Source organism: Carettochelys insculpta, chromosome 1, assembly GCF_033958435.1.
Source record: "Carettochelys insculpta isolate YL-2023 chromosome 1, ASM3395843v1, whole genome shotgun sequence".
NCBI classification, from domain to species: Eukaryota; Metazoa; Chordata; order Testudines; family Carettochelyidae; genus Carettochelys; species Carettochelys insculpta.
The window spans coordinates 342107079-342133141 of NC_134137.1; positions in this window are offsets into that span (position 1 = coordinate 342107079).

Genomic DNA, 26063 nt, shown 5'->3' on the forward strand with positions numbered 1-26063 from the left:
CCCCTGGCCTCTCCGCACCTGGCCACATGCTGCTTCAGCCCCATGTCCTCCAGGAAGACGCCGATCTTGCAGCCCAGCCGCACCCTGGGTCCCAGCCATAGCTACCAACTCTTCATCTGGCTACAGCTGTCCCTGGAGCCCCACAGATCTGGTGAGGCGCGTGCATGCAGGGAGCGCAGGACTGGGCCTGGAAGCCATGCAATCTGAGCCAGCACACCGCAAGCAGCCTCCGTGGGTGCTGCCATCCTCACAGCCATACCAGACGCCCCCAAACCACTTGCCCACCACTGACATCCCTTGATCTCACCCTCCCCCGCTCCTTATGCTGCAGCGGGTCCTTCAGCTCCAGCCAGCAGTTGGGGATGATGCTGCCCCTTACACCTTAAGAAGTAACTAGCTCCCTCTAAGCTCCCGCTCTAAACTCCCTTCTCAAAACTCCCTCCTGTTAGCAACCACCCTGGTCGCTTGCCAGCAGGGCTTTAGAGCTCTGGCATACCTGAGAGAGCCCCTCCCTCTGACTACCACTCAACAAATCAGCACGCAGCCTGAGCACGTGGCCAGCCTGAGCACATGGCCTTTCAAGCAAACAAACAGACAGACAGCTCAGCACTCCAAACACCAAATAAACAGACAAACCCAGGCCCAGAACCCCCAAACCCAGGCACCCACACACTCCAGAGAGCCACTTACCCAAAGGTGCTGTAGTTTGCCCCCTCCTTCCCCAGGAGAGCCCATCTCAAAACTCCTTCCTATTAGCAACCACCCTGTTCGCAAGCACCCGGTCACATCATAAAAATAAAAAATCATAAAAAATAAAACCAAATTTACCTGACTGATCTAGATTGAGATCTAGTGCATATGACTGATGTAATATTTAGTAGATAACCTAATTTTAGAAGCTGTTAACACAGTAGTACTAATAACAATAACAATAACAATAATAATATCAAATTGATTCATTGGATAAAACGATCTTGGGTGTGACAGATGCATGCTTAGATCTGAACTTACCTTTTCAAAAAATACACACACATTTGCTGTTCTCCATACAGTGATGGATACTGTTTTGTAAACTAATTGCTATTCAGCCCCATAATGGAAAAAGTGAGATTTTTCCTATGAAACGTAAATTAACCCAACATGTTGTTTTGTAGCCACATTGGCTATGTCTACACCAGCCTTTTCTTTTCACAAGGGGCATGGTAATGAGTGAGGTCAGAAGATGCTAATGAGGCAGTGCCTCATTTGCATAATGGTGGCTGTGGCAATTTGAAAGTGCTGCTTTTGAATCGTGCACAACCCATGTAGATTGGGACTTTTCAAAAGGACCCATTGGACTTCAAAAGCCCCTTATTCCTAAAACCAAATAGGCTTTTGAAGACTGGGGAGGTCCTTTTGAAAGGCACCCGTCGACATGGGTGGCACTTTTGAATTGCACACGGCAGTCATTATGCTAATGAGGCACTGCATATTCCTGGTACTGCCTCATTAGCATCTGCTGAAGCATCTCATTAGTATCCTGCTTTCGAAAAGAAGGGGCTAGTGTGGACATAGCCATTTTTTCAGAAATATATGCAACAGAGAGAAGACTCTTCTTGCTTCTATTGCCAGATCCTTGCCTGAAAATGAACAATAACAATTTAGAATTAAAGTTACCAAATTCATAGATTCAAAGCTAGAAGGAACAATTATGTCTATCTGACTTCAGGCACAGAAATCTCACCCAGTTATCATTGCATCAAGTTTATATCTTGAATTTGAGCCAGAGCATATTTTGTAGAAAGACTACAATCCTGAGTTAGAGATTTTAAGTGACTAAGATTTCAGTTAATTTCTTGGTAAGTGCTGAAAGAAGTGTGCCTTATTTCTAGGTACTTACAGACTGTGGTGAAATCCTCTCTTAACCTTCAGTTGAATCAGTTTCATAGATTAAGCTACTTAAATCTTTGACTGTATGGCAAATTTTGCATATCTTATTACAGAAGTGTAGGACTGGATGGGACCTCAGTGAGACATCTAATTTAGTCCACGGCACTCAAGAAAGGCCTATGTAATAACTGGACTATTCCTGATAGGTGTTTGTCTAAATTGTTCTTAAAGCCCTCCAATGGCTCAGATTCCATAAACTCCTTCATCATTTTTCGCATGCTCAAATACCATGACATCTGGGACGTTTTTTCTAAATGTTCAACCTTAGCTGCCCTTCCTGTAGTTTAAGCCCATTTCTTTTAATCCTATCTCATGGATTAATGAGAACAATTTTTTCACCCTTCTCCTTGGAACAACCTTTAATGTATTTGAAAACAGTTACGTACATTTTCAGTCTTCTCTTCTCCAGACTAAACAAATCTTTCCTCATAGGTCATGTTTCCCAGACCATTAATCATTTTTTTGGCTTCTCCCTGGACTGTCTCCAATTTGTCCATATGTTTCTTGAAATGTGGTGCCCAGAATTGGACACACTACTCGAGATGATGTCTTATCAGCATGGGGAAGGAAAGAGTTATTTCTAATGTCTTGGTTACAACACTACTGATAATACAGCCCAGAATGATATTTGCTTTTATTTGCCACAGTGTAATGCTGTTGACTCATATTTAGCTTGTGATCCACTATAATCACCATATTCCTTCCATAGTACTCCTTCCTTGGAATCATTTGTCATTTTGTATTTGTGCAGCTGATTTTTCCTTCCTAAATGGAGTGCTTTTCTTTTGCTCTTGTTGAGCTTCATCCTGGTTTCCTCAGACCATTTCTCCACTTTGTCCAGATTATTTTGAATTTTAATCCTGTCCTCAAAAGTATTTGCAAAACTCCTCCCAGTTTGGTAACATCCATAAACTTTTTAAGTGTACATTCTACACTATTATACAAATCACTGATGCATGGATGAAGATATTGAACTGAACTGAACCCAGGACTAATCCTTGCTGATTTCCACTCAATATGTCCCTCTAGTTTGACTGTGAACCACCAGTCGTTGGGAATGGTTTTCCAACCACTTATACAACCAAATTATAACATCTCCATCTAGGCTATATTCCCCTAATTTTTATTTCTGAGAAGGTTATGTGAAATAGTATCAAAAGCCTCTTGAAAGTCAAGATATACCACATCTACTATTACTCCCTATCCATAAGATCGCTACCTTGTCAAAGAAAGCTGTTAAGATGGTTTGACATGGTTTGTTCTTTGTTGATTGAACTTATCTTATGTTTGCGGATTGTTTGCTTCATTATCTGTCTAAATACTGGAGTTAAACTGACGGGTTAGTAATTCCCCAGTCTATCCTGATTTCTTTTTTGAAAAATTGGCACTAGATTTGCCCTCTTCCAGTTCTCTGGATGTTTTCAGGTATTCTATCAGTCTTCAGAAGTAATTGCTAACGCTTCAGGTGTCTTCTCCTTCAGCATTCTCGGATGAATTTCATCAAGCACTGGTTTCATGCAGAAACCTAACTTATCTAAGTAATTTTCACCTTTCTGTTCTTTCCTTTTTTGCCTCCAATCCAATCTCATTTTCACTGGCATCTGAATGCTACCAACTTTTCTGGTGAAAACAGAAACAAAGTAATTTAGTGTGTCCACCATTTTCATACACTAGAGCGCTCTTTCGAAAGGGAGCCATTCGAAAGAGAGTACCCAAAGGATGCACTTTCCAAGGGGAGCATCTACACATGGGCTGAGGCGGGCACTGTTGATTCATGCCTTCGAAACAGCCATCTGCCCTTTTGAAAGGGGCCAGCAAGCCCTTTGAAAGAGAGTGTCTACATGCACCCACTCCCTCTTTCCAAAGAAGGGGCCAGGAAATGCTGCGGCTGGGGCCCCATGGCAGACAAACCCTTCCACGATCACAGCTGGCCTCCGCAACACCCTGACCCTGCACAGCATGAGGCCTGCAGAGCTGCTACCAGTCCTGCAGATGCAGGGTCTGCAGGACAGTGCATGAACCAGCATCAGCTGGAAACCCTGCTGGCAGCCACCAGTGGAGTGGCTGCGCTGCTGGCCACAGCAGTGGTGACTGCCCTGACGCTCCTGCTGGGGAAGGCCCCCCGCAGGGGCAGCCGAGGATGCCCCCCACCTTCGGCTCCTTCTGTACCACCCTGGGTGGTCTGCTGGCTCTGGAGCTCAGACTGGTACAAGCTCCTATTCACGTGCGAGTGGGATGATGACTAGTGGCTCCAGAATTTCCAGATGTAGTGGCAGACATTTCTGGAGCTCTGCCAGTGGCTGTCCCCCATGCTGAGACACCCAGATGTGCCACACCCTCCCTGTGGAGAAGAGGGTCGCAATCTCTGTCTGGAAGCTGGCCACCCCAGACAGCTACCTCTGTGTGGGACAGCAATTTGCTGTGGGCAAGGCCACAGTTGGGACCATCATGATGGAGGTAAGGATGGCCGGGCCACACACCCACCAGGAGGCTAGGGTGCCCAGGACTGGGGGTCTGGGGTGGGGCTTGGGAGGTGCCTGGCACACTCCACACACTCTCATGGGTGCACGTCTCTCCCCCTGCAGGTGGTGTGCGCCCTCAACATGATTCTCCTCCAGAGGGCGGTCCACATCAGGGACCTGGATACACCCATTGCGGGCTTTGCTGCACTCAGGTTTCCAAATTACTTCGGGGCCCTCAAGGGACTCATATACCCATCCATGCCCTGGAGCACAGCGGAGAACAATATATGAACAGGAAAGGATACCACTCTGTGGTCCTGCAATTCAAGCCTGTGCTTCCAGCTGGGGGCAGGGACCTACATTCCCCAGAGGGAGATCTCAGTGAGGAAAACCACAGTGCCCCTCTTTCTGGTGGCTGACACAGCATACTTGCTGCAGCCCTGGCTCAGGTGTCCCTGTACAGGCCACTGCACCCCACAGCCAGGAGTGGTTTAACACTCAGCACAACCACACCTGCAACAGGGTTGAGCAAACCTTTGGCCATATCAAGGGCTGGTGGTGCTGCCTCCTAGCATGCCTGGAGGTGGTCATCCTCAATGTCCCCCAGTTGGTGGGTGCCTGCTGCATACTCTATAATATTGTGGAGAGTAAAGGGGAGGCCTTTGCACAAGGGTGGGTGGCCGAGGCTGGCATGGGCTACCCCTAGCTGGTCACCAGCCCTAGCCGTCAGGCCTACCCGGACGGGGTCCACGTCCAGGAGGCCCCACGCCAATACTTGGACCAGGGGCCTCGGTGAGCACTGCTCCGGCCACCCCTAGTGGATACACCATACATGACCCTCCACCCTGTTCACCCTCCATTGCCACCTCTTGCATGCAACCCCTCACCCTCCCACACCCTGACCCTGACCTCCTACATACCACCCTCCCCAATGGGCACACAGTACACAGGGTTATGGCTGAAATAAACTCTTATTCAACGCAACAAAAGTTTTTTTTCAGACTATGCCAAACATTATCATACACTTATGTACAGGTGGGAGGTGGTGAACTATATACAGGATGAGGGTGGTCTGCATGGGGGGCCCTTACTGTGTAGCAGGGGTGGAAGACCTTGACCCATGCCAGCCCTGGGACCCACAACCCCCCCTGCTCCAGGGTCCACGACGGGGCTGGGAGGGTGCAGGGAGGATGGGGAGATAGGGCCAGGGGACTGCCCCAGATGGGCAATTGGCCCTAGCAGGGGCTTCTCCAGGAGGGCTGCGGGGTGGAGCTCCAGCAGGAGGGGCTGTGAGAGGTGGGGGACGGCAGGATAGACTGTGGGAGGGATGGTGGGAGGGGGCATCCAGACCAGGAGCTCCCTGAAGGTGCCCACCACATACCTTAGGGTGCCCATCAGTTTCACCCAGGCTGCCTGGTGCCAGATAGCCTCACCCTCCTCCAGGCAGAGGCACTGCTCTGCAATTTCCACCTGCTGGTTGACAGAGGCTGTGAGGTGGCGGTCCTCTGCCACCTGCCTTTAGCCCATCTGGGAGTGGGGTCACCCAGGTTTGGCTGGTGGCACTGCATGGTCCTTGTCCCTCATCTTCAGGGGGCTGATGTGCACTTTGGAGGGTGCAAGGCTGTCCCAGCCACTGGATGATGCAGCTGCAAGAACAGGAGGAAAGAGAGAGATAGGCTGGGAGTACTGAGCCCTGCCCTGTGGTGATGGGAGTCCCCATTCCACTGGAGTGCCCCTTGTGCAGTCTAGCCCTGTCCATCCCCTCTTCCCGGGAGTGGGTCACAGTGTTGTCCATGGGAGTCGGTGCTGAAGGCCACTGGTGGCTGTGCCAAGGCTGGGCTGTGTCCAGCCAGGGCCTGCTGGGGGTGAGGCGGGCATCTGGTGAGCATTCAGTCCCTGCCCTTTGGTCTGGGGGGTGTGCCCAGTTGGGTACATACCAGATGGTCCACCACCAAGGTTGGGGAATTCTGGGCTGTCTGAGGCATGGCTCGAGGTGTGGGAAGGGAGATCTATGACAGGGTCCCCCTACTCACTGGACCACTCTGCTGCTGCTGCAGTTTCTGGCTTTGGCTCTGATCCAGCTGGCAGTGGGCTGGCCAATGGTCCCAGCTCCTCAGGCTTCTCAGGCTGGGGCTCCTCTGCAGAGATATCAAGGATATAGGGTGGGGAGGTTGTGTCCCGTGGGCCCAGGAGGCTTCAGAGCTTCCAGTAAAATGGGCATGAAGCCCCTCACCAGCTGGCTGAGTCCTGAGCCCGGGTGTACCCCTGCCGCAACTCTTTGACCTTGCCGCATACCTGGTCTGGAATGCAGATAGGGTGGCCATGGGTAGTCAGGCCCTCAGCTAGCTGGGCGAAAGCAGCCGCATTCTGCCACTTCATGCCCATCTCACACAGGACCACCTCCTCCTGCCATAGGCCCAGCAAATCCTGGAGCTCATGCTCCGTATAGGAGGGACCCCTCTCCCCTCCTCCTGCCAGCTCGCTGCCTGGGAGCCCTGGGCACACTTGGAGTGGGGGCTCTGGGGAGTCTGTCCTCACTGGCTGCTGGCCATACTGTGCCGGTAGCTGCTGTGGGTCTGGTGAGGCATACAGGGGCACCACATGTGATGGCTTTTGCCTGCATGCTCTCAGCTTCCTGCAACAGGGTTTCTGGGTGTGTGCAGCTTTAAGGGCTGCTGTGCACACAGACCATAGAGCCCCACAGGCGTTGGACAGCACATCTCCTCCTAGAAGCTGATCACTGCCGTGGTGGACCCCTCTCTTTCGAAAGAGCGGGTCATGCATTGTCTATACATGCCTTCTTTTGAAATAAGCTTTCCAAAGGGGCAGCTTTTTCTATGTCATGTTTGGAAGAATGATTTCAGAAGCTGGGGCATAGTCCTTCGATTTCGTTTTTGAAAGAGCACATGGTGTGTGTAGACATGCCATGTGCTCTTTCGAAAGAGGGCCCAGACTTTTGGAAATAATGCCTGGTATAGATGCAGCTATTTTCTGGTATTATCTTTCCACTTCATTGACTAATGAACCTATTGTCTCCAGCGTTCTTGGTCTTCTTCTTACTGCTAATGCGTTTGTAGAATGTTTTCTTTTTATCCTGTATATATTGTTAGCTAGTTTAATGTCATTTGGTGCCTTGACCTTTCTAGCATAGCTTATTTTGAGTAGATTTGAAAATAAGCTATTTCGGAATGTGGCACTGTCTAAATAATACCACATGCCCAAATAAAGCCCTATTTTAAGGCATTCCTGGATGATTTTGTTAGTTGTTCTTTTTAAAAAAAAGCCTCATCCACCTGTTTTTCCTGGTTAAGAGGTCTGTGACAGTTTCTCAATGCTTGGTACGTGTACCTTTAGGGGTACGTGAGACAAGCCCGGGGGTACCTGTGATGGAGCTGTATGCAGCTCTTTAAGCAATAAAATGCTAAGATAAAAGATAAAGAGAAGATAAAATGTCATGTATATATTTCCCTCCCTAGCACTTGGAGGGAAAAGTGAGTGGCAGTGGGGATGGTTGTGGTGGCAGTGGAGGCTCTGGTGAGTTGCCAGCATTGGATTACAGTGGGGTGTTGTGCCTGGCTCTGGGGGAGAGAGGATTGGGTTAAAGTGCAGGGTGGGGATGTCAGGGGCTGCCTGGCTCTGGAACAGAGGAGGGGATTGGGTTAAAGTGGGGAGCTGGGGGTGCCTGGCTCTGGAATATTATGCTTGTTATCTGAAGTAAGCGATAAAATTGCTATTTGTACAATTTTAGTTTAGTATTAATAATTACAACTGAAAGGGTTTAAAAGGGCTTGATTCCTTGTGAAAGCAACGAATAAAACTGCAGAGTTGAAAGAAGTTAGTACACAGAAAATGCATCAGAAACATTGACTTAATTGTGGCTGTTAGAAGTTTGCAGCCTAGGTTTGAATATTTGATTGCATCCAAACAAGCTCAAATTTTGCATTACATTAGTTATAATTTTTCTTGTAATTTCATTGATCGCTGTTCATTGATGTTTGCATAAAATATATGCATATGTACAAATAAAATTGGACTTATTTTATATTAATCTAATTTTTTTATTTATCCTCTTTGCACAGTCATAAGTACAATAACAAGTTTATTGCCTCTAGGCAATTTTTTCCAACCAACCATTTATAATTAAACTCTTTAAACTGTAGCAATGGTAGAAAAAGATTGTGTGTCTGAAAATTGTGGCTACTGAGGGTACTTATAATTTTTTAAAGGAGGTACTTTATAAAAAAACTGGTTGAGAAACACGGGCTTATGACATTATCTTATTGTGAGTTTTACTACCAACCATACAGGTGCTAAAAATTAAGGTAGAGTGCAGCATGAAGGGATGGGGGAACAGTGATCACATCATAACCCACATTGGTACTTTGACCGGCTCTGGGAACATAATGATCCAAACAGGAGACCAAATTTGGTGATGAATCCTGCTCAAATGTCACCTGAGGCACATTGTGCATATGGTAAGAAGAGGACTCCAGTGGAGCCAACATACTAGTGTGTATTGCAACTTTTCAGAGGCGGTGAATTAGGCTTTATCTCTATGAGCCTCCAGTAAGAGGCTGAACACTGCAGGGGAGATGGATTTGGGAAGACATGGGAAAAGAAGGGTTATTGGCGTCATTCTGCAAGGGATCATTGGGCTGGTGGAAGTCACGTTCTGACCATTGTGCTGTGAGTAGGCTGTTGGGTCAGGGCTCTGAGCCAAAGCTGCACAGCAAAGAGGCATTGATGTTTACAGCGTAACCAATGAGAGCACTTTACTCATCTGGGAGAATGACCAAAAGATCATAGTGACCCACATGTCTTGTGTGACTTGGCATTTCTGTGCATTATTATGCATGTTATTCAATAAAGCCTGTTTGCAAAGAAATCCACATCATTTTCTATAACTGACCTCTTCTTACCATTCTTGGTGACTTCAACATTTTTTGTTATCTCAGACTTTGTTTCAAATCTATTAACGAGCCAATTTCTATCAATTTACTATGTGCTACTTTGATTTTGTATAGCGATAAGTTTTAAATCAGAATGATCTGGTCAAGATGCAGTAAAGAGATCTGAGGTTCAAAGTTAAAAATAAAAAAAAGAGGAAAAAGTATAAATTTTGACTAAAGGGCTACCTGCTAAAACAACCATATCATAGCAGGTTCCCCAATACCAGCAGAACTCTGAGGCTGTGTCTACGCTAGCTCCCAGCTTCAAAGGGAGCATGGTAAGTAAGATGTTGGGAGATTATTAATGAAGTACTGCGGTGCATATGCAGCTCTTCATTAAGCTAATTCTCCCCCACAGCAACTTCAAAGTGTTAAACTTCGAAGTGCTGGCTTACATGGAGTTTAACACTTTGAAGTTGCTGTGGGGGAGAATTAGCTTAATGAAGTGCTGCATATGTGCCACAGTGCTTCATTAATCATCTCCCGACACCCTACTTACCATGCTCTCTTGAAGTTGGGAGCTAGTGTCGACACAGCCTGAGAGTACTTTAGCTATATGTAACTATAATTGCTTTTAGTCTCAGAGGGGTAGCCATGTTAATCCGTGGCTTCATAAAAACAAGCAGTCCTGCAGCACATTAAAGACTAGCAAATTTATTTATTAGGTAATGAGATTTCATGAGTAAGATCCACTTCTTCAGATTTAGCAGATAGTAAGAATCCAGGGTTTATAAAGCAGGGGGCAGGGGAGGGGAGGAAGGCGGAAGAGCTAAAAATGAGGAGGGGAATCATCTGTCAACAGTACCAGTGGAAGAATTAAATTAAGTGAGATGGGTGCTATTCCTGCAAATATCCCTATCTAAACCGTGGATTCTTTTTTTTCTTTTTTGCTCCAAGTCTGATGAAGTGGGTATTACCCAAAAAAGCTCATCACCTGATACATAAAATTATTAGTTCTTCAGGTGCTGCAGGACTGCTTTTTTCTGAAGCTACAGACTAACAATAATCTCTGAGATTGTTTCGATATAAATCAAAGTTCCCACATAACTTTGCAAGGCAACTTAAAAATGGAAGGCTAACCAGATTTCATTACACAGAACTAATCTAGAAACTACCTCCACATAATGGCAAGCCAGTGGGCTTGGCTTAATGCACAAAGCTGACATGAGCAAGAATCAAACACTGACACAGAGAAGCACAGTATTTGCTCCATATGGGGACCATGTGCACATTTCTGTGCAGTTTGTGCCGTATAATGATCTGACATAAGATAACTTTCTTTCAGATCTCTCTGGGGTACGCAAAATGTCAACAAAAGGAACAGCATGTATTGAATATTAATTGGCACCAGACAAGCTCACTATTCTACGAAAGATGTTGTACATCAAGAGGGAGCCATCTGCATTGTATTTACATACAGAATGATTGGTTTTTCTCTTTTTGCCCTGCTGGATCTTTGACAAAATAGCTAAGTGCTCCTAATGCAATCACGTGCTCCTTTCATGTTGATTGTAGTTCCTAGTGAGCAGGGAAGGTTCACGACTTTGAGCCCATAATTAATATGATGGTGATCAAATATGTTTAATTCTAATGCTGTATGAAAATATGCAGGATTAATTACTTATTATACATGTTCGTTCCCAAAGGCCAAAATTAAGCCACAAAATATTTTGATTTTTTTTTTGGCTTTTAGAATGATTTTTGAAGATTCATAATGTATGACATAAACACTGTTAGCTAATGATTTTCTATTCAGTACATTTACAGATTCTTGCATTTCATGGAAAATGGTATGACTATGGAAACTCATTTGTTTCTTGCAAATTTAAAAAAGGTTTGTTCAGAAAAGATCAGTTCATATATCCCACCAAACTGGTTGGGTATCAGCGTTTCCATAATTGTTGACCACAAAAAAAAAAGAAAGATGAGCAGGAGACATTAATCTTGACTGGCTGACACACTAATGCAGAAAGTTTGGCAGTTAGTCATGAAAGGGAATTCCAGGAATAGCAAACAATATGTGAACTCTGAATTAGTCAGATACCATTTAGGTGAACTTCACAGAATTCTGAGATTGTATTTGGAGTTCATACAACTAATTTTTGATCTTGTAGGTGAAGGGTCAGCAACCCCTGGCAGGGGTTCCAAGAGTGGCACATGAGACACTACTCATTGGCACACAAGGCAGGAGCTCAGCCCCACCCCTCCTCCCCCATGCAGCCAGGAGCTTGCTCAAATCCATGCTATTTGTCAATTAACAAAAGGCCAGCTAATGCTACCAACCACCACCTAAATAGTAAAGCTCTGCACTTTAAATTTATTTATTAATAAAGCTGTTGTAAGTAGGACTATCAGTGACTTTAAAAAGTACTACCAGGACTCGGGCTGTACATAGAGGTCAAAGGATCAAATTTCAGCACTCTGCCTTGGAAAGATTTTTGACCCTGTTGTAGATATTTACTGCTATTCACATACATTATATTAATTTCAACAAGCATATTTTTCTATCTAAAGAGATAAAAGAACATGTATTTCACACCAAGGCATGCTGTTCTGTGCAAGGGAAATCTGCTATTTATTAAAAAGACAACTTTCACCTTGATCCTGAGTAGAGCTAGTTTAGGACAAATGGGCACTCTATAAACAGAGAGTAGACTGTACTGTGTTGCAAGCACATGGGGTGCCAGTATACAAACATAAACTATATTAAATTTTAACTGTATTCATTCTAATTTCCTTTTTCATCAGAATTTTATTCAAAAACATGTTTTGCTTCTCTTCTTCTTTGTTTCTTGTGAAGTGAAATTCTGCTGTCTCTTTATTTTTCTTGTAGGAAGAAAGTAACCCATACCAGGAGGATTCAAAATGAGAAAGGGTGGGAATATCCAGAATACATTTGGCACACTATTGAAAAATCTGTTAGAAATCATGTCACAATATGGCATTCATGAGCTTGCTATAATGGAAACCTTCTGAGTTACTAAGAAGTTGAAATGTAAAATACACTGAAATAATTGAATTCAATAACCTCACTGTTACTTATTAATAAGTTCTCCTTTTTGGCTTTACAAATTCATTTTTGATATAGAACATCACTGATGTGTGTTAACATTGTATTTTTATGGCTGGTTCCAGACCAGCCATGCAAATCAGTTGTAAAGTTAGAAAGAAATGTTTTATTCCTAATTCCACTCACTGAATTAAAACATACCCTTGGATTATGTCTGCACTATAGGGATCTTTTGAAAGAAGGTCTTCTGGAAGATCTCTTTGGAAAGTACTTCTTTCAAAAGAGTGTGTCCACACACAAAAAAGCGAATCAAAAGAGTGATCTGCTCTTTCAAAAGAGAACTTTCACACAGCCCCTATGTTTTGAAAGAACAGGCACCTGATTTTGAGAAATCAGGCACCATGAGGACTACTCTTTGGAAAAAAATGGCCATGGAGCACCTACACATGTTCTCTTTCGAAAGAAGCTCTTGAAAGAAGGTGTTCTTCTGAAACAGGAATGGAAGTGCACTTTCAAAGGCCATTTCTACACATGCCACTTTCTCCAAAAGTGGCATACCAATAAATGGCCTGAAAAATGCTAATGAGGTGCAGATGTAAATTCCTGGCACCTCATTAGTATACAGTCACATGGTTTGGAGTCTGGAAGAAGTTCTTCCAGACTTCAAAACAGTGTGGAGAGGCGCTCCTCCAGAAGGAGGATTTCCTTCCAAGTGATCCCCCAAGGGCCGCGCTTCTACATGCTGTTTTGGAGTCTGGAAGAGCTTCTTCTGGACTCCAAATCATGTGACCGTATGCTAATAAGGCACTAGCAATTTACATCCATGCTTCATTAGCATTTTTGGGCTGTTTATTAGAAACAGCCAAAAGGAGCACCATGTTCTTTCCATTTACTTTCAAAAGAATGCTTTTTGTGTGTAGATACTCCTCTGGATATTTTGAAAGAGCCCCTTTCAAAAGAGGGATGCAAATGAGGGAAATTAAACATGCAAATGAAGCACTGATTTACAAATCTTGCACTTATTTGCATAATCTCATCCAATCACTTATTCAGAACAGTTTTTTTTTTTAAAAAGCAGTGTAGATGGTTTTCTTTAAAAAAAAACAGCAACCCTGTTTTCAAAAGAACCCTTCTTCTTAATTTCTTTCAGGAAGAAGGTTTCCTTTGAAAACAGGTGGGTTTTTTTCTGAAGGAACTTCTTCTAAACTGCTGTTTTTGTTTTCAGAAAAGTCTCTTCTGGAAACGTGATTGCAAGTGATTATGCAAATGAGGTGTGAGATTTGTAAATCAGTGCTTCTTTTGTATTTTCTATCTCCCTCATTTGCATTCCTCCTTTGAAAGGGGAATATGGTGTAGATACAGCCAATGTGAGACAGCATAACCTGAGAATGCCATTTCTGTACATTTCCTGTCTCTTTATTTTGTGTGTGTGTGTGTGTGTGTGTGTGTGTGTACACGACACAAAATAGTGTTAAAGCTGAGTAAAGTTCACAGCAATTTGTGTGGTTCAAGAAATGAAAACCGAATTCTACTCAAGCCTAAGTTAGTGAATATGACTTTTTATGGTGCTCATGTAAGAAATGAAAAAGTCAAATAATATTATAAGAAAACTATTAGACTACTGCAAAAGCCCATATAAACCGAGATCTTAGTTTAATGAACAGATAATTAGTACCTGTATGTTGTCTTCCCATGTTGTATTGCATTGCATTGGAAATACAATTTTCTCCCTGACTATGGGAGTAGTATTTCAGACGTTCAAAAGAACTTCAAAGGGATCTGATTGGGGTGAGTATATGAAAATACATAACAAAATAAAGATGTGAAAATTGTTCAACTGGAAAGGTGGTAGCCCAGCATTGTCTTATATGAGGAGCTAATACAAAACAAAGCTTTAGAAGTTATAGAATTGGCTGTGGGATCTCACTGCTGCAACAGATTGAATCCAAGACAGGCAATAGGGTTTCATCTGTGTCTTGGAAATCCACATGTGCTATTTTTAGTGATGGTGCTCAAGGTGTACAATGCTATATTCTGTCCCCAGCATAAATATGCTGAACATGTATGAGCACATTATAAAGACTCCTTGACTTAAAACCAAACTGCCTTGTTAAATGTATGTAATGAATTGGCTAATATGTATGTGCAATATAGACTGAGTTGAACTGGTCTGAGCTATTTATTTATTTATTTATTTATTTGTTGAAATCTTAGGACTTATCCCCAATAGGGGCATATTCTTCCATTACTGTATTTATTTATGGTGATGGATTAAGACTATGATACATGTTATGGAGGTTTGCTCATGGATTACTTTCTTATTGGCTTAAGTATAATTCACAAAATATGTGTATCTGGGCAAGGTGGACTACGATGTATACTCATTGACCATGTTAAGTGCTTGTTACTGCAGTAATCCACCTCTGTGCCGAAATACTTATGTATGCTTTCGTTCTTATCCTGTGTGATTTGGCTTTGTTTGGTTGTAAACATTTGCTCAATAAAAATCCTTTAATTTATTTATGTGCAAATATAAGGCGTTAATGCAAAACAAAGCTTTGAAAACAGTAAGATTGTCAGCAGGGGCTTGCTGCTCAGATGGACAGAATTAAAAATGATAGCCCTTGGCTGGACTCCATGGCTACGTCTACACGTGCAGCCAACATCGAAATAGTCTATTTCGATGAATAACGTCTACACGTCCTCCAGGGCCGGCAACGTCGATGTTCAGCTTCGACGTTGCTCAGCCCAACATCGAAATAGGCGCAGCGAGGGAACGTCTACACGTCAAAGTAGCACACATCGAAATAGGGATGCCATGCACAGCTGCAGACAGGGTCACAGGGCGGACTCAACAGCAAGCTGCTCCCTTAAAGGGCCCCTCCCAGACACAGTTGCACTAAACAACACAAGATACACAGAGCTGACAACTGGTTGCAGACCCTGTGCCTGCAGCATAGATCCCCAGCTGCCACAGAAGCAGCCAGAAGCCCTGGGCTAAGGGCTGCTGCCCACGGTGACCATAGAGCCCCGCAGGGGCTGGAGAGAGAGCATCTCTCAACCCCCCAGCTGATGGCCGCCATGGAGGACCCAGCAATTTCGACGTTGCGGGACGCGGATCGTCTACACGGTCCCTACTTCAACGTTGAACGTCGAAGTAGGGCGCTATTCCTATCTCCTCATGAGGTTAGCGACTTCGACGTCTCGCCGCCTAACGTCGAAGTTAACTTCGAAATAGCGCCCGACGCGTGTAGACGTGACGGGCGCTATTTTGAAGTTGGTGCCGCTACTTCGAAGTAGCGTGCACGTGTAGACGCAGCTCATGGGTGCTTTTGGTGCCCTAAAAATACCATCAAAAATAGTTGGTGATTAGGAAGATTTTACTCCATTTTTTTCAGGCATTGGAAACACCAAAATGCTTAAACCTTGAAGGCCTTACAGTAAGTCTCCTAAATCAAATTCTTCCTCTCTTCATTTACATTTTGTGCAATGGGGTGAAGTTGAATGTTGAAAATGCTGTCATGTGAGTACCTAGCAGTTTGTGAAGGCTAGTGGCTGGCTTTACTCCTTTCTTCTATCCCCCCTTATTTAAGTTGGTTGAGATAATATCTTTTATTGGACCAACTTCTGTCTGCTGAGAAAAAGAGACAAGTTTTTAAAGCTACACACAAAACTCTTCTTTAGGAGTGGGAAAGTACTCCCCAGCACTCAGTGAAATGCAAGGTGGAACAGATTACTCAGTGTAAGTACTTAGGGTATATTGTAAAGGACTATTCCAGATGGAAAGGCCTATCAACACTTCTGGGGCTTGTCTACACTACCACCCTCCTTCCAAGGAAGGATGGTAAGTAGGGTGTTGGGAGTTTCCTAATGAAGTTTGAGGAGTAAAGGGACTTCGAAGTTGCCCCGGCACTTCCAAGTACCGGCTGGTGAGCCGAGACTAGAAGCAAGCCAGTACTTTGAAGTTTAAAACTTTGAAGTTGCTGCTGGGGGAATTTGCTTAATGAAGTGCTGTGTATGCAGCACAGCACTTCATTAGTAAACTCCCAACCCTACTTATCATCCTTCCTTCGAAGGAGGGTGGTAGTGTAGACACAGCCCCGCAGTTATTGGACTTTTCTACCTCTAATATCCTGGGACTCATAGGCTACGTCTACACGTGCACCCAACTTCGAAATAGCTTATTTCGATGTTGCGACATCGAAATAGGCTATTTCGATGAATAACGTCTACACGTCCTCCAGGGCTGGCAACGTCGATGTTCAACTTCGACGTTGCTCAGCCCAACATCGAAATAGGCACAACGAGGGAACGTCTACACGGCAAAGTAGCACACATCGAAATAAGGGAGCCAGGCACAGCTGCAGACAGGGTCACGGGGCGGACTCAACAGCAAGCCGCTCCCTTAAAGGGCCCCTCCCAGACACACTTTCATTAAACAGTGCAAGATACACAGAGCCAACAACTAGTTGCAGACCCTGTATATGCAGCACGGACCCCCAGCTGCAGCAGCAGCAGCCAGAAGCCCTGGGCGAAGGGCTGCTGCCCACGGTGACCACAGAGCCCCGCAAGGGCTGGAGAGAGAGTATCTCGAAACCCCCCAGCTGATGGCCGCCATGGAGGACCCCGCTATTTCGATGTTGCGGGACGCGGATCGTCTACACGTCCCTACTTCGATGTTGAACGTCGAAGTAGGGCGCTATTCCCATCTGCTCATGGGGTTAGCGACTTCGACGTCTCGCCGCCTAACGTCGATTTCAACTTCGAAATAGCGCCCAACACGTGTAGACGTGACGGGCGCTATTTCGAAGTTACTGCCGCTACTTCGAAGTAGCGTGCACGTGTAGACGCAGCCATAGAGTTACAATCCTATTCTTTATGTAAAGAATACAGGATAAGGATGATGACATTAAAGGACAAAAAATGATCATAAATTTAATGTTCTGATCCTGCCACAATATTTGCAGCAGTTCATAAAAACACTATTTAAATTGAATCCAGTGAATTTAGTTGGAATATTCTGAACTGGACTACACTCTGCAACCCATTGGAATAACAGAAAAATATAAAATATGGATACTTATAAATAGTTTCCTACTTTAATGTGAACAGGAGAGGCCAATATTGAGGAGTTATTGGTAATGATGAGCTGAGATTTCGAAAACGCTCTTGAAAGAACTGCTAATGTTTTCTTCATAGGAGAGGAGGTGGGGTGGGAAGCTGTTAGCAATTATCAAATATATAAAAGGTTGCTATGAGGAACATGGTGAGCAGTTGTTCTATATGTCCACTGTTGCCACAGCAAGAAATATTTGGTTTAATCTGTAGCTAAGGAGATTTAAGTTAGGGAGCAGGAAATCTTTCTAACTATAAGGGTAGTTAAGGCCTAGAACAAGTTACCAAGGGAAGTTGTAGCATCCCCATTATCAGAGGTTTTTAAAAACAGATTAGACAAATAGGTATCAGGTATGGTATACATATACTTGAAAACTAGAAGTAAAAGGTGGGTAGATAATAAAACTAGGGCTGTCAGGCAATTAAAATTAATTACAATTGCACAATTTGTATTACTGTTAAACAGTAATAGAATACCATTTATTTAATATTTTGGATATTTTCTACATTTTCAAATATAACAATTTCAGTTACAACACAGAATACAAAGTGCATAGTGCTCACTTTATATTTATTTGTATTACAAATATTTGCCTGGTAAAAACAAAATAAATAGTATTTTTAATTCACCTATTACAAGAACCGTAAAGCAGTCTCTATTGTGAGGATTGAACTTACAAATGAAGAATTATATATAAAACACGTCATTCAAATATAAAACAATGTTAAAGGTCAGTATCTAGAGTTCATTCAGTCCTACTTCTGTATCAGCCAATCACTCAGACAAGCAAGTTTAATTACAATTTGCAGGAGATAATGCCACCGGTTTCACCTGGGGTGGGAGAATCCCAAACATTGTTACAGGCTGAGGACTGACTGGCTCAGCAGCAGTACGATGGAAAGGGACCTACGGGTTATGGTGGATGAAAGGCTGGATATGAGTAAACAGTGTGCTGTTGTAGCCAAGAAAGCTAACGGCATACTGGGATGCATTAGGAGGAGCATTTCGAGCAGATCTAGAGAAGTAGGTCTTCCTCTTTATTCGGCACTGGTGAGGCCACATCTGGAATATTGTGTCCAGTTTTGGGCCCCCCAGTATAAAAAGGATGTGGATTTGCTGGAGAAGGCTTAGCGAAGGGCAACAAAAATGATAAAGGGTCTGGAGCACAAGACCTATGAGGATAGGCTGAAGGATTTGGGCTTGTTTAGTTTAGAGAAGAGAAGACTTAGAGGTGATTTAATAGCAGCCTTCAACTTCCTGAAGGGGAGCTCTAAAAAGGAGGGTGAGAAACTGTTCTCAGTGGTGTCAGATGGCAGAACAAGGAGTAATGGTCAGAAGTTGAAGAGGGAGAGGTATAGGTTAGATATTAGGAAAAACCACTTCACCAAGCGGGTGGTGAAGCATTGGAATGTGTTGCCTAGAGAGGTGGTAGATTCTCCATCCCTCAAGGTTTTTAAGTCCTGGATGGACAAGGTCCTGGCTGGGATGACTTAGTAGGGGTTGATCCTGCTTGAAGCAGGGGTCTGGACTAGATGACGTCCTGAATGCATCTGATGAAGTGAGTCTTTGCTCACGAAAGCTTATGCTCAAAACTTTTCTGTTAGTCTATAAGGTGCCACAGGACCCTTCGCTGCTGTTACAGATCCAGACTAACATGGCTACTCCTCCAATGCTTGACTTCCAGCCCTGTGATTCTGTGATTCTGTTTCCAAAGTCACATGATAGTGAGAGTAAGTGTTTCTATGGCACTGTTGTAGTAGTGTTGCAAAATATTTATGTCCTACATGTGCTAAAGCTTCATGCATACCTTCATGCTTCAATCACGGTTCCAGAGCACATGCATCCATACTGGTGGTAGGTTCTGCTTGATAATGATGTGAAAGAACACAGACCCATGCCTGATCATTTTCAACGTCTGAGTCGGAAGCTACCAGAAGAAAGTTGATTTTTCTTTGTTGGTTGTTTGGTTTCTGTAGTTTGTTTATCATAATGTTACTCTTCCAAGACTTCTGAAAGCATGCTTCACACCTTATCCACCACAGATTTTGACAAAATGTCAGATTCTTAAACCTTGGGTTGAGTGGTGTAGCTACTTTTTTAGAAATCTAACATCGGTACCTTCTTTGCATTTGGTCAAATCTGTATTGAAAGTGTTCTTAAAATGAATATGTGCTAGGTCATCATTAACCCGCTGTGCCATGAAATACATGACAGAAGGTGGGTGAAGCAGAACAGGAGACATACAGTTGTCCCCCCAGGAGTTAATTAGCTTTAAATTTTATTAATCACAAATTTAATTAACACAGTCTTTTTTTAATGAGTATGGAAGCATGTCCTCAGGCATGGTGGCCAAAGCATGAAGGGGCATATGAATATTTAGCATATCTGACACCTTTAGGCCTTGCAATGCCAGCTACAAAAGTGCCATAAAAATACCTGTTTTCATTTTCATATGACTTTGGAAATAAAAGCAGGTGGCATATCTCCCACAAACGGAAATAAATGTTTGTCTTAGCAATTGAATCACAGAATCACAGAACATTAGAACTGGAAGGAACCTCAAGAGGTCATCGAGTCCAGTCCCCTGCCCACATGGTTGAACAAGAATTAGGACTGAGTGGACTGATAGGTGCTGAAATTTTGCATTGTTTTGTTAATGAGTGCAGTAATGTTAACAAAAAACCCTACGTTTGTAACTTACACTATCACAGTAAAGAGCTGGCTCTACAGTGCAAGATAAGAGGTGAAATAGAAAAAAAAGTTATTTCATTTGTTCCTTTTTACAGTGCACATATTTGTAATAAAAATAATATAAAGTGAGCACTGCATACTTTGTATTCTATGTTGTAACTGAAATCAACAGATTTGAAAATATGGAAAAACCTCCAAAATATTTAACAAATTTCAATTGGTATTCTATTGCTAAAAAGTGCAAATAATCATAATGAATTTTGAATACTGATTTTTTGAGTTGATCATGTTGAGATTAATCAACAGCCCTAGATAAAACCATTGTAAAAAGAAAAAATTGAATAAGCAGATATGACAGAATTCAAATTATAATAATGATTAGTTGAAGACTTGTTTTGAATCCATGCTAACAGAGGTCAAAATTGTTATGGTTTTTTAAGTCTGAATGTTTAGGGCAAAATTAAATTTGTAAGGTGGTGATATTGGTTAACTAGATTACACCAGCTATGTAGTTGAACTGCAATCATTGTAATATGGAATAAACAATGGAGAAGGAGTCTGTCTAAACCCTGAAGGTCAGAGCCCACCTCAGATCCGAGTAGGTAGTGAGGTGCGGTGCCTCCTCCCCCACTGCCAGTTGGTAAATTAGTCTTTTTTAGTCTTTTTTCTGCTACTGGTTAGGTAAACATCTGTCAAGGATGGTCTAGATGGTGCTTGGTCCTGCCATGAGTGCAGGGGACTGGACTTGATGGCCTCTCCAGTTCTGTGATTTTATATGCTGAATCTATGTTTAATCAACCAAACTTGATCTTGACTGTTTATGTCTCAATCAATAAAATGAATAAAATAACCCGTTATTTACAGAGGTAAAAGTGTGGCATGAGAAACAGCTTGTCTATTAGTCATGGATCGTTGATAACAAGAGAGTCATAGTGTATTGAATTCTAAGAGTTGCCGTTGGGAACACAAGTGAAACAAAGATGACATGCATAGTCACCTCTGCAAACATTAACCTTTCAATCCACAGCCCATTAAAGTTACATAGTGTTTTTTTTTTATTGACTTTACTACACTTTGGCTCATACCCTTGAAGACTGCTCAAGAAAAGCATTCTAAAAGAGCTAGTTATACATATAGGTTATATCTCTTGCATTGCAAGGGATTTTCAAATATGTGCAGGACGAGTGATTTGAAACTGGCTATTTTCTTCAACATGTATAGAGCTGGTGATCAACAAGCATAAGGAAGTAGCATCTCGCCTTTTTCATATCCTTCACATCAGTGAAAAATTAATTAATCCCATTTAAGTAATAGATGGATGGATTGCTTTCCTAATGATTTTATACTATTTATGTAATACATCTATTTAGAAGAAAAGAGGACTGAATTAATGTAGCTTTTAACTCATGATGAAGAGTCACATGTGTTTTTCACATATCTCACAATAAACTAATTTATTCAGGAGGACAGATATTTATAGCTAATTTATCAGTGATCTGAAGTACAGTGTGTAAATAATTTATCCATGGTGTACAGGAAATGAACACAACTATTTTTAGCTATTACTAATTTGATGTGATTGTGGCCATGTGACTTTTCAGTAGCTTGTAGTTGGAATCATATTTTATAATATGACTGCCTACCGTTTTTACATCTCCTTCTCCTCTGTTTTTAATTATATTACAGTCATATGAATATAGTAACTGGAAATAGAACATTGTGAACTTAACCTAGCAATGGCTTGATTGTTTGGTGTACTAAATAAATTAGATAAAGATAAAGCCATATTGCAGGAAGAAGTAACTAAGCATAAAGATGCTGAAAATAAAATATAATAAATCAAATGTTATGTAAATTGAGTTCTGGAAAGTTCATTGAAAGTATTCATATATTACCCATCTGACGTTATTGCTCTTGAAGCTATATGCTTTATTGTAATGGTATATTATAATAATTCCAAACTTCCAACGTTGATGTTGAGCTTGTTAGCTACTGTTGTGGTTCTGAAAAATAAATTTCCACATAATAGTTTGACACAGTTTATCAATATATTTGATCTTTAGTTCTAACATTATTCAAATTGGGAAAGCAACTGCAGAAATTTTGCACCTAAAATGTATTTATAATTTGTAATTTTCCTACAAGGAGTCGTTTCATTTAACATTCCATTTAGAGTGCATTGAATTATTGCATAACTACAGAGAAACATTTTGCATGTGGTAAGAACACGCTCAACTGTTAGGGGAAAAATTGTAAACTAGATATTATGTAAAAGTTACTAAACATGCTGATGATAAAAATGTGTTTAGAAAGAATAATAAAAAGAGAGTAAACAGTTCACAAGACTACAAACATGTATGTAGTGTAGCAAAAACAGAAGTATTTTCTCTTATTAGAAAGATATGAAAAAATAATTGAATAAACAAAAATAACAATGTATAACATATCGGTGCAATAAAATAACCTTTACAACACATACTGAACATTTAAACATGGAACTGTCTTGATAACTGTAACAGAAACATTTTGAGTACTTAACACTTTGAATGTAAACGACAAAAGAATATAAAGAAGAAAAAGAAAGAAGTAATTCTCAAATCTCAATTAAAAAATAAAAAAAACAGCTTTTCAGTAAAGTGTGTGTATACATATCTGTAGCATCTGTCACACCTTTTTATGTATATATAATTTCATTTCTTGTGGGTTTCTAATATTTGTTTAAAGACCTCATGAACCTGCATGTAATTGGTTGGGACACAGTGTAATCTGTAAACATATTCTTCAAAACACACTATGTATGGTTTAGCAACTGTATTGATTAAATATACCCCTAGACAATTACTGTAGTTTTATATTTAAACTAGAGAGGCCTTAGATGATCTGAACAATATGTCTTGCTATTTGTTTAATTATTTGTATTCCAATAGTGAAGTAATAGGCATTATACAGCAAGACTAAGAGATGGTCCCCTTACCAAAACTCATGTAATCTAAATAGAGTAACCACATATAGAATGAAGGAGAAGGACATATGATACAGTGTGAACAGAGGGATGGTTTGTAAATGTCATGTTAGTTCTGTAATATTTCGTGTGTGTGTGTATGTGTGTGTGAAAGAGAGTTAGTGAGACAAAGGAAGGGATAGCAGATGTAGAGAGTAAATGGGGTAATGGAGATAGGAGAAGATGTGGGGTAAAGAAGGAGGGAAGATGGGAACATGGAACAAAGCTGAAGGGAAGGGATGATGAAGGAGTCAGTGGAAGAGAAGGTTGCAACAAAAAGCCAATTAGCAAAGGAAAGTATGTGTGAAGTGAAACTGTAGAAGGCATATTTTTATGAAAATGCTTATGTTGCTTGCTCCTGAGGGAGTGAGCCTGCACATATGATTGTCCAGCTCTTAGAGTTCTACGTTTAATGTGTCCATGTGGCTATGACTTCTGCATCCACTCGGGCTGAAAGAGAAGGATTTGTAATTGTGAGGGCAGGTTGTCCTCTTCCCCATCCTCCCTCCCCTGTCATCCCTTGTAGCAATGGTATGCCTGCTGAACTGCTTATACAGTTCTCTGCCAGCTTGAATCTCCAACGCTTGGCTGACTCCAAGCAATTTTATTTCTCTATTCAGATAGCCTCTTGCATGTTTGCTCTTTTCAGTTCTTGCCTCAAGTCCTCTATTCTCCCTCCTTCTGATATTCTTTGCCCAAGTTCTTGACATCCTCTCTAAGGAGATGTCTGATAAAATCCAACATGACCTTCCTCCATCATCCCATCCTCTCCCATCATTCCCTTCCCCAGTATTCTTTCTTTCTTTCATTCTTTCTTTTTCTTCTGCCTCTAAGGTAGGTTGCTTCATTGCTAAATTGAACCCCTCCCCTTGTCTCTGTGTTGACCTCAAGTTCCTTCCTCTCAGCTTACAAGAATTTTGTAGCATTCCCCATTATCAAAAAACAACCGTTGGTCCCAGCTATCTCTAACTTCCATCTGGAGTTCCTTTTCTACTTGAAATCTTATCTCCTTTCACATATCCTTTAAAACCTTTATTGCCTTTCCTCCAAGAGCCACTCCAGTTTAATCTCTGCCTTCTCTAGTCCCCCAAATATTTCTCAGTGACATTTTGAATGACCTTTTCTTGGCCAAAGCTCAACTTTTCTATTTTCACACTTCTTGATTTTTTTTAACTTTAATGTTATCATGGGGAAGGAAGCTCCATTATTTTTTTTCCCTTATGTGCATACAGGATTGGCAAGTTTGGAGTGCAAAAACTCCTTGGCGCTTAGGGACATACAGGGGAAGGGTGAGAAATAGGGAAAACACTTCTGTATTAAAATAACTTGATTGCCATTTTCTCAGTAATTGCTGTAACTTTGGGCAATATGCTCTGGCCACAGGGTTCATGGATGCAAGTTTTGGTTGTGCACATCCTTTAACATTAAATGAAAGAAAGTGTGCAGTTTGATATGTTTTGGTCTTGTAAGGCTCATTAACTGACATTGAGACTTCAAAGACTTACATGGTGATGAGATCATTAATTTTGTGGGGGATGCTGCTCTGTGGTCCATCATACTATCCCTTTCTCCTGAAGAGGACCTTATAAAAGCAAAACAAAGTAAAGTGACTGCTTGGGATGAAAATGGCATTTATTTGGTGCAGTAACTTTTCCTACAAAAAGCGATTATTCACAGATTGTCACCATTCCTTTTTCACTTCTGTAGCTAGGGCTGAGAAAGCTTTGGGCGCTCTTAAACTTATGGTTATGAGCCTTTGATTTTACAGTTGTGTAAGGTGGAGCAGCATGGGCTGTTGCTAGTAGAACTAGGGCAGCCACACACGATTCTGCTACTGTGCAGCCACAAGAACACTCAATCGCTTGAGGGGCCTTTGATCTAGGGGACTAAAAATGGACTATCGGAAAGGTTCTTGTGCATTCTCATCCCAGCTCTGATGCTGACACCTTGTCTTCTCTGCAGCCAAACAGATTGCAATGTTACTCTTGATGACACAACTTTTCAGTTTTGTCAACAAAATAAAACCACCTTGACAAGGGACACAGGGCTTTTTATGCTAAGGTTTTGTCAATAATGTTCCTGCACAGACATTGTGTTACCATAGCAGACCTCACCCAGAATCCCACAATGCCCTCTGTGACTGCTCTGCTTACTGTTTTGAACACCGCTGACTGCAGACATGAGCTCCTCCCTGTCTAAGCTTAGGGAATCTTTGATACTCCTCAGCCTTGAGAACTCATAGCTTGGAGAGCTCCTGGTAGCTAAGGAGGCTGTGGGAGAACGTGGTGGGAATCACAGACTATTAATATGGATTTATCAGGCAGGCAGGGCTGACAGCTTCTGTAAGAAGTAAGGGGAGAGAATGCTATGCTGTGCAGAGCCAGGGACTGATGCTTGTAGGCAGAGGATAGGTGAGGGGTTGCTTACCCCCAAAATTGATTGTTCAGGATGCTGTCTGAATTTGAGACTGTGCCCCAACACACACACACACACACACATATGAGACAGTGTGTATATATATATATATACACTTCTTCTTCCATCTTCCCTCTTGCACACTTCCCCCAACACAAACTCTGTTTCTGTCTCTCCTTCCCATGCCCAGCCCTATACTCCCTGTCACTCACACTCCTGACATCCCTGCTCCCCCCACCCATACATTTCATTGAAAAGTGTCTGGCAATCTACTAGGATGCCCATGGAACAGTGGAACTGAGGAATCAGCTTCATGTGATACTGTACCTACCGCATAAGGCATCGCAAACCCTTCCCCAAACACCCCATAGTCAGTTGGGTGGTCAGATAGCTATCTACAGAGCATTGCTCTCTGTGTTCATGCAAGAGCTGCTACTGTGGATGTGTTCCACTGACACAAGGAGCATAGTGTGGACATGAATCAGCAGTT